The sequence below is a fragment of the Papio anubis genome, chromosome 6, assembly GCF_008728515.1.
Source record: "Papio anubis isolate 15944 chromosome 6, Panubis1.0, whole genome shotgun sequence".
In the NCBI taxonomy this organism is placed as follows: Eukaryota; Metazoa; Chordata; class Mammalia; order Primates; family Cercopithecidae; genus Papio; species Papio anubis.
Genome location: NC_044981.1, coordinates 30,811,274 through 30,820,819, shown reverse-complemented (window position 1 = coordinate 30,820,819; position 9,546 = coordinate 30,811,274). Strand labels below are relative to the sequence as shown.

General features: G+C 46.4%; 1 long non-coding RNA gene across 1 annotated transcript; it reads right to left on the bottom strand.

Annotated features, from left to right (window-relative positions):
* Positions 1 to 7,334: 7,334 nt before the first annotated feature.
* LOC101008715 lies at positions 7,335 to 9,546 on the bottom strand. The gene is made up of 2 exons (XR_002521502.2): positions 8,679 to 9,546; positions 7,335 to 8,463 (listed from the first exon to the last, which is right to left on the bottom strand). It is a non-coding gene; the product is annotated as an uncharacterized LOC101008715 (long non-coding RNA).

Below are 9,546 nucleotides of genomic sequence, written 5' to 3'. Positions count from 1 at the left end.
TTTTGTCTGCCTGGGTAATGATTTTCTTGTTCCAAGAAAATGCTATTAAATATGTATTTGTAATTTGATTGATGCAAAAATAACATTCTTCTTTTAGATACAAACATGTTCCTCATTGTCCGGCTGTGAGAAGGTCTAAGGCTCTTCGGTTTTGTAGGACTGCCAGGAAGTCCAGCTGTTGCTGAAGTCTGGTGAGGCTCTCTGCTGTTTGTCAGAGGGCCACTGTGGTCTCCTGAGACAGTTTATGCTGGATTCCCAAGGCTCTGTCTCTGTGACTGGCTCTGCTAGTCCCAATAGAGAGGATAGCACTAACCCCAAGGGAACAAGGAATCCTGCTCAGAGGTGGCTCTTGTGATGTTGGTACATGGGGAAAGGGAGAGAAGTGTTAGCCAATGCAAAAGGTAGATAAGGGGAAATGTAAACGATGGGACATCGTCCCTTCATTGTGGAGGGAGTTGTAGATGTGCTGAAGATCCACAAATACAAACAAATTCTTTTTTTTTTTTTGAGACAGAGTCTCACTCTGTCGCCAGGCTGGAGCACAGTGGTGCGATCTCAGCTCACTGCAACCTCCGACTCCCTGGTTCAAGCGATTCTCCTGCCTCAGCCTCCCAAGTAGCTGGGACTACAGGCACATGCCACCATGTCCAGCTAATTTTTGTATTTTTAGTAGAGACGGGATTTCACCATGTTGGCCAGGATTGTCGCAATCTCCTCACCTCATGATCCACCCGCCTCAGCCTCTCAAAGTGCTGGGATTACAGGCGTGAGCCACTGTGCCTGGCCAACACAAACAAATTCTATGTGATGGTGAAATTTGTGCTGCAAAAGCATTTTGCATTGAGGTGGTAAAAGTAATGGAAATTTGGTAGTCACTGGACTAATTAGAGGATGGTAGAGTTGTGTGGTGTTAATAAGTTTTTTGAAATAAGGTTCCCCTTTTAGGGTTATATCATGAGGTGTATAAATGATTCTGTGAGAAAGGTTTAGATATACTGACTCTCTTGTGGAGTTTTTCTATAAAAGGAGTGAAACTGGCATGGTTGCTGTAAAGGCAGAAGGGGAATTGCTCTGGGTTAAAAGCAAGGTAAGAAAGCAATTTTCCCCGTGGCAGAGTGAAGCTGCTATTCACAGATAAAAATGGAAGTTTGAACTGGCAGTAGCCAGGTCCAAGGAACTCTCTTTGTATTGTTTGTTTAGCCAGATATTCCCATATTATGGTCCAAAGTTTGTTCCAGGAGGTGTATGGAAATGTTGGCCCATTCTTCCTGAGACACAGGTTCTGCGTATTTTTAACTTTTGGTAGTCATGCTAAGCCAGCAAAGCTGAGTTGATTTTTATAAGCTAGTAGTATGGTTTATTATTTCTTTAGCAGATAAGGTCGTTTTACTAAGAGCGCCTAAAATGCAGTAAGCAAATAAGAAAAAAATGAAAACATCACATGTCACTGCGAGTTGTTTTCTTGAACAGAAGCTTATGCTGAGGCGACATTAATTGCCTAATGTTTTGGGTCTTGGCTGCTTTTGGACAGAGCCTTAGATCCTCCAGTGCTTCATAGGAATAGCTTGGAGTCTTTGTTTCAAGTTTCTGTGATGACTTAAAAGGAATCATTTTTTATTTTTGATAAACACACCAAAGGCCTACACCCCTAAGTTTTACTGCAGCAGAAGTTGGTCAGCTGCGTGGTAGAGTGAAAATCCTAGTTTGGACTTTGTTATTAACACCAATGACAGTGACGTGTTTGGTAGACAGAGGCCCAGGGCAGAAAGTGAGAACTGACAGGCCAGCCTCTGTCTTTAAAGGGATATTGATATTTTTGCCTGTCATGTCCAGGGTCACCCGAGGCTCCGTTGCTGTGACTGGGACTCATGGCCACATAGGAGCTGTTGTTTGCCTTTGGCCTCTTTAGTCTTTAGCCAGGGACAATAAGGAATTAGGAGTCCCTCCTCCCTTCAGAGTTGGAGACAGTCCTTCCATTGCCCTTCTTTGTCACATTGATGACAGGCTCCAGAGGGTTTGCAAGCCTGAAGGCCTTTGTTACTTATTTAGCTCCAGTGTCCATGCTTTTTATAAATGCAGCAATAGGGCCGGGCGCAGTGGCTCAAGCCTGTAATCTCAGCACTTTGGGAGGCCGAGACGGGCAGATCACGAGGTCAGGAGATCGAGACCATCCTGGCTACACGGTGAAACCCCGTCTCTACTAAAAAATACAAAAAAATACCGGCAAGGTGGTGGGCACCTGTAGTCCCAGCTACCGGGAGGCTGAGGCAGGAGAATGGCTGTAATCCCCGGGAGGTGGGAGTTTGCAGTGAGCTGAGATTGGGCCACCGTAATTCCAGCCTGGTGAGATAGAGATGACTGCCTCTAAATAAATAAATAAAATAAATAAATAAATAAATACATAAATGCAGCAATAGCCTTTGGGTTCCACCCAGGTTAACCTGGAGGTGGGAGTTTTTGCATAGTGAGTGAAGGCCAACAATTGGGCCTGTCTTTTGTCTCTCTTTTCTTCCCTTTGATCTCTATGTGCCTTTTCCACTCTGTCTTGGTAACTAAAGACACCAAAAGTTATGTTTAGCAGTTAATTTATTGGGACTTGGGGATTTATGACTAGTTTTGTGACTTTTTCCTGGTATCTGGAACAGACTACTGAAGTAGTGTCTCTAAGAGGATTTGGTTGTTTCTCTATGTTACCTGAGACAGGGAGATACAGACAGTGAGCGTAGGTTGCTTTTTGTTTTAGGTGGGCACTAGGATACCCTGCTATGAGTTGTTCCAGCAGGACTGGACTCTTCAGGGAGTGTTTGGTGAACAAACTGATATGGATGGGGTGCAGAAGACTGTGTGTCAAGTGAGGAAAGACTACAGGAGTACAAGCTTGAGAGGTTTGGTAGAAGAGTAATCCTCGACTAGATTGCAAAGGAGGAAAGTTGTTGGTAGGAGGTACTTTTCTTTTTTTTTTTTCAGACAGAGTCTCACTCATCACCCAGGTAGGAGTGCAGTGGTGTGATCTCAGCTCACTGCAAACTCCTGCCTCCTGGACTCAAGCAATTTTCCTGCCTCAGCCTCCTAAGTAGCTGGGATTACAGGACCCGCGGCCACCACAACTCCCACTAATTTTTGTAATTTTAGTAGAGACAGGGTTTCGCCATGTTGGCCAGGCTGGTCTCAAACTCCTGACCTCAAGTGATCCACCCACCTTGGCCTCCCAAAGGGCCACTGCTGCACCCAGCTGGTATATTTCTTATTATAGAGTCATTAATTATGTTAGTTTTTTTTTTGAGACAGAGTCTTGCTGTGTCGCCCAGGCTGGAGTGCAGTGATGCAATCTTGGCTCACTATAACCTCTGCCTCCCGGGTTCAAGTGATTCTTTTGCTTCAGCCTCCTGAGTAGCTGGGATTACAGGTCCAAGCCACCATGCCCAGTCAATTTTTGTATTTTTAGTAGAGATGGGGTTTCACCGTGTTGGTCAGGATGGTCTCAAACTCCTCACTTCATGATCCACCTGCCTCAGGCTCCCGAGGTGCTGGGATTACAGGCGTGAGCCACTGCGCCCGGCCTCCCAAATTATTTTGAATAACATGAGCATAATATATTTGGTATCAATCTTTAAGAGACTTGTCTTAGTATAGAGGTGTCTGGTTAGTAATGGGAATAACGTCAGGTTACCCCTGGGCCCTTGGGGGAATCCCTGATCATCCTCCTTTTTTTTTTTTTTTTGAGATGGAGTCTCTCTCTCTCATCCAGCCTAGAGTGCAGTGGCTCGATCTCAGCTCACTGCAACCTCTGCCTCCCAGGTTCAAGTGATTCTCCTGCCTCAGCCTCCTAAGTAGCTGGGACTACAGGAGCGTGCCACCATGCCCAGCTAATTTTTGTATTTGTAGTAGATATGGGGTTTCACCATATTGGCCAGGCTGGTCTCAAACTCCTGATCTCGTGATCTGCCCGCCTTGGCCTCCCAAAGTGCTGGGATTACAGGCATGAGCCACCGCACCCAGCCTTCCTTTCTTTCTATTAAAAAACAAACAAACAAAGAAACCTCTCATTGTAAAACAGTATTGTTTGGGACCATGCACTGTTGAAAAGACCTAATCATGGAACATTCATTTATCTTTTTTTTCAGGTTAGTAACTGTTTGGGTGAAGGAAAAGGGACAAGATGGAGGAAGGTGAACAAGATGGAGCAGTCCTTGTTGCTTCCGGGTTCTTCCTCACCAACTTTCCCGCGCGCGGGAAGATGCAGATCAACCGAGCATGCTCCAGGTGATGTCAATCCGAAGAGATCAAAACTTACCCGGCCACGCCTATGGAGACGCCCCTATCATGCCCTTATCCTGCCCACTGCCCTCCCCCTTCCAGTACCAATGCATAAAAGTCTGCCACTGGCAGGAGCCAGCGTGACTTCTTCGGCCCCCGCATTTGTGGACCGGAGAACATCACCCGAGAGCGCCGGCGCGACTTCCCTGGCCCCCTACACCTGAGGACCAGAGAACCTCGTCCGAGAGTGTATGCATATTTGCAATAAAAGACTGCCACTTTCTTATGTACTTTGGCCTCATGTTTAATTACTTAGCTCTCCTAAATTAAGTTACATTAAATTAAATCAAAACAGTTAGTGCCAAATTAATTTAAATTAAAACAGTAACAGCCAACCTTATATGTGCCTTTAATGTTTTAATTTTGGCCTTAAAATAACAGCTTAGGACATGTAAGTAGCTATGTCCATTAGGCTTTCTAGGTCTCATAAGGGGAATTTGGTAGAAAATATATTTCACCCAGCAATTAAAGTTTTCTTCCAGGACCAGGAGCGGTGGCTCACACCTGTAATCCAGCACTTTGGGAGGCTGAGGCGGGCAGACTGCCTGAGGTCAGGAGTTCGAGACCAGTCTGGCCAATGTGGTGAAACCCCATCTCTATTAAAAATACAAAAAAATTAGCCAGGCGTGGTGGTGCACACCTGTAATCCAAGCTACTAGGGAGGCTGAGGCAGGGAATTGCTTGAATCAGTGAGGTGGAGGTTGCAATGAGCCGAGATCGGGCCACTGCACTCCAGCCTGGGTGACAGATCAAGATTTCATCTCAAAAAAAAAAAAAAGTTTTCTTCTGGATAAAGACAAAACTCGCTTTGCTCTCACCAAAGGCAGAGGAGCCCTGACATACACAGCAGAAAGAAAGAACCTTTAGGATAATTTGTATCAGTCTTACGGGTTAGAGACAAAAGGAAAGCAAATGCAAGTCTATGAATACAGACGGATCAAAAAGGACAATAAATTTTCATGGGAGGACAGAATTCAAAGGGGGTGAAATGCAAAGAAGTGCAAACATAACAAGATGGTTATTACTAGTTAGAAAAATGAAGATCTCCAGACATTGCAAATGAGGATTCCCATACTGCACAGCCTGGACCGAAGCCCTGCCAACTTCACAAGCCTCCTGTCAGGGAGGGCCACAGTGAACTAGATCTACTTGGTGTGGACTTTGAAGTCCTCACCTCTGCTTGTCACCCATCAGGCCATCAGGATGAACCGATAAATCAGCCGAAGGGAGCAAAGTCACAGTGGGTGATGAGAATTGTTATGGAGATTTATAAGTGGAAGAATGAGAGGAAAGGGAGAGACTCGGTGATGGAAAAGAAAACCTTAAGCCTTAAAATGGTGAGGATCGTATCAAGAGTTTTATTCTTTGGCCATTGTTTATTATCTTTTATTTTTATTTTTTTTGAGACGAAGTTTCGCTCTTTTTGCCCAGGCTGGAGTGCAATGGTATAATCTCGGCTTACTGCAACCTCCACCTCCTGGGTTCAAGCGATTCTCCTGCCTCAGCCTCCCGAGTAGCTGGGATTACGGGAATGCGCCACCATGCCCGGTTAATTTTGTATTCTTAATAGAGTCGGGGTCAGGCTGGTCTCGAAATCTTGGTCAGGCTGGTCTCGAAATCCCAACCTCAGGTGATCTGCCCACCCCGGCCTCCCAAAGTGCTGAGATTACAGGTGTTAGCCACTGTACCCGGCCTATTATCTTTTAACTTATACTGTTTCAAAATATTCCAATTTTTAGTATATACCCTAGAGGTGTTTCAGTGAGAGTAGAGGAGGTGGCTCTCTAGGTACCAAGAGAATCCTGCAACCACAGAAACATGTACCAAAATCCAGGAGGTCATATGCATCCCCGTGAGCTGAGCTGGACAACGATGGAGTCCAGGGTGTTCCCTTGAATCCCCATGAAACTGAGGCCCTAGGAGGTCATGGCATTTGCCATGCACCATTCTAGGTCTCACTGGTGCTGGACATCTCCAAGCTGAACTGAAGTGGTTCTTGCTGCCAGCCAGAGGGCCTGGATGTCTCGCCAACAAGCCCTTCCTTATTTCACTGATCTGCCATTTTTAATGTCCAGTCATCATGCTTGGAATGCCTAGTTGTAGTCCCCATGACGACACATCCATGTGGCCACACATCGTGCACTCAACATGGATGGCCTCTTGGAACATCTCCTGAAGGAGGCTCGGAACACACACAGCTGGAGGGATGGGCACTGCTGGCAAAAGTAGATCTAATGTGTCCCTCAAGGTGAACAAAAATCTTTGAAGAGATTAGTTGATTAACAAACAAGTGCTGGGCGCAGTGGCTCACGCCTGTAATCCCAGCACTTTGGGAGGCTGAGGCAGGCAGATCACGAGGTCAGGAGTTCGAGACCAGCCGGGCCAACATGGTGAAACCTTGTCTCTACTAAAAATACAAAAATTAGCTGGGCATGGTGGTGCATGCCTGTAATCCCAGCTACTTGGGAGGCTGAGGCAGGAGAATTGCTTGAGCCCGTGAGGCGGAGGTTGCAGTGAGCCAAGATTGAGCCACTGCACTCCAGCCTGGGCAACAGAGTGAGACTCTGTCCCAAAAAAAAAAAAAAAAAAAAAGTTACAGTAGCCAATAAGTATTGATCAGGCCCAGTCCTGGGAGGGACAGTAAAACAAAAGGTGAAACAGAAGCAGCAAGAGTTCAAAGGCTCAATAATCAGGGTGTTCCATCCAAATTAATTGTAAACATTGCAAAAACAGCAGCCAAATGGAAAGCAATCACAATCAGTTGCTCAAATAATGTGAGTGATTTAAAAGGTCCTCCCCCAAAACCTTCATAGAATAGATCTGGGGAAAGCAGTGATAGTCAATCAGGGGTCTGGGGCTGCCACAGGACTCACCAGGAGTGAAGGGGAACTGAAACCAATGAAGCAGACAAACCTCTGTCTGAGTCATGGCACCAGAAATGTTGATGGCTGTTGTAATACTGTGGTTCTTGACTTCTTCATTTAAAAGAATTTAAATAAGAAACATGCAGCAAAGGAGAAGTACAAAGCAATTTATTACAAAGGAAAAATACTATTTTGAAAGTTAAGTGCAAAATAAACTGTATACCCTGAGAGAGAGGATTCAGGGCGGGCGGCTCCTATGGATGAGACAGCATTGATTACTGCTGGAGAAACTCCCTTTATGGGAGTCTTACATGATGATTCGTAGAGGTGGGTGGGAAGAGGGGTTACTAGTGAGCATGTTCTGGGTGGTCTTCTGAGTGCACATGTGCAGTAGCTGTACATGCATGTTCATACATCTCATGACTCATTAGTATCTTAAATCTCCACCCAGGGCTGTATTTTTTCACTATTGTCATGAGCAAAGGGTCAGTTAGAAAAGGTGAAATCAAAATGCACATGTTCTGTACAGGGTAAATTCCCTATTGGAGATAGCTTTGCTTGAATGAACTGGACTACGATGCAAATGCTAGAGCTTACTGTGTTGATTCTGTGGTCATCACCGTCACTGTGCCCCAAGCACATGGTTACTTTTTTCATTACCTATCCTTCCTCAATTCCAACACCTGCCTGAGCTTACACAGGCAAATAAATGGCTGTCATTTCAGCACCTCCTTAGAGCTTATTCAGTGCAGGCTTTGATATCCCTCAGAGGAGAAGTTTTCCAAACATGATTTTATTTTGTAAAGATTCTGTTTTTTCAGTCTGCAGAGCTGAGACATTGATCATTTTATTCTCAAATATTTAGAGACTTTCTTATAATAAGATTTTCACATCTTGGTAACAAATTTCACTTACAAAATTTGCCAGAATAGACAAAAGGAGAGAGACAGCAGGAGGGATCACTAAGATTTTTCTTTCCTGTGGCATATTTCACTGTTCCTGCTTCTTTTTTCACTTCCCTGGGCCTGGAGGAAGGACAGCTCCCTTGGACCATGAAAGAAAAATGGTGATATGGAAACATCTGTCTTCATCGCCTCCTCCAACCCTTTCACTTCTGCTCTGGCTGTGCCCATTCTCCCTCCCATCCCCTGGCCCATAAGCCTTTTCCTTCTCCCAACCTCACCGAGAGCCCAGACTCTCACCTAGAGCTGGCTCCTCAGTGGGAAATCAGTCATTACCGGCTAGAGGGTAGAAGAGGAGAGACAGAGGCCAGAGCCTGGGGCTGAGGCAGAAGGTGCAGCAGGAAGGAAGGAGGTTAGAACAAGAAAAACTTCCAAATAAGGGGTGATGTGTGAGTACTCAGAGGGTGACTAAGGACATCCCCAGCATCTCCATTGAGGAGGGAGGAAGGGGGCCTTGGGTCCTGGGGCAGAGACGGGGGCAGGGTCTGGATGAGATGCCCCCACCCTCAACCCTGGTCCTCTGAAAACACCTCACCCAGTCACACTGAGGAGCCCCTCCAGGCCCTGGGGCCCCTCCAGGTAGGTGTATCTCAGCTCCTCTCTGGAAGGACCCCCACAGCTGCCCAGCCCTGGTATGTCTCATCTCTCTGGGTCTGGTCCCCTTGAATCTTGAGTCCAGAGTTGGCTCCTTCCCTTCCTGCAGCCAGGTCAGAGTGAGGTTGGCAGGTGAGAAGCCAGGTGCTCTGCATGGCAAGGTGTGGTTGCCCTCAGGGTCCTCCTTATCAGTGACCACAACTCTGGGGAGGGAGGCATTCAATATAGGAGAGAGAGAGCAGAGAGGTGGAGTGAAGGTGGGACACACTTTGGCCTCCCCCTCCTCTCCTAGTCTTCCTCCACATGCCAGTGACTTCCCCTCTCCAACTCCAGGTCCTCTAAGAGCCACAGCAGAAGGGGAGACCTGGGTCGCCACCATTCTTTGAAGAAGTCTTTCTTTCCATAAGTGTATCCACCTCCATTCCCACTGCAGCTTTAGGGTCTGCCTCAGTGCAGAGCGCTGGGTATGTACAGAGCATAGGGGTACGTGAGAGTGATTCTGGAAGGTTCTTCCTTTGCACATATCTGCATGGCTCAGTTTCTCTCCTCTTCAAGTCTGTTCAAATGGCACCTTCATGAGGCCCACCATGACCACCCTACTTAAAATGCCACCTGTATTACCTTGCATTGATTATCAACTTTCAACTTTGTATTTTCTTTGTTTTTTTTTTGAGACCAAGTCTTGCTCGGTCGCCAGGCTGGAGTGCAGTGGCACTATCTCGGCTCACTGCAACCTCTGCCTCCTGGGTTCAAGCGATTCTCCTGCCTCAGCCTCCCGAGTAGCTGGGACTACAAGTGCCCGCCGCCAC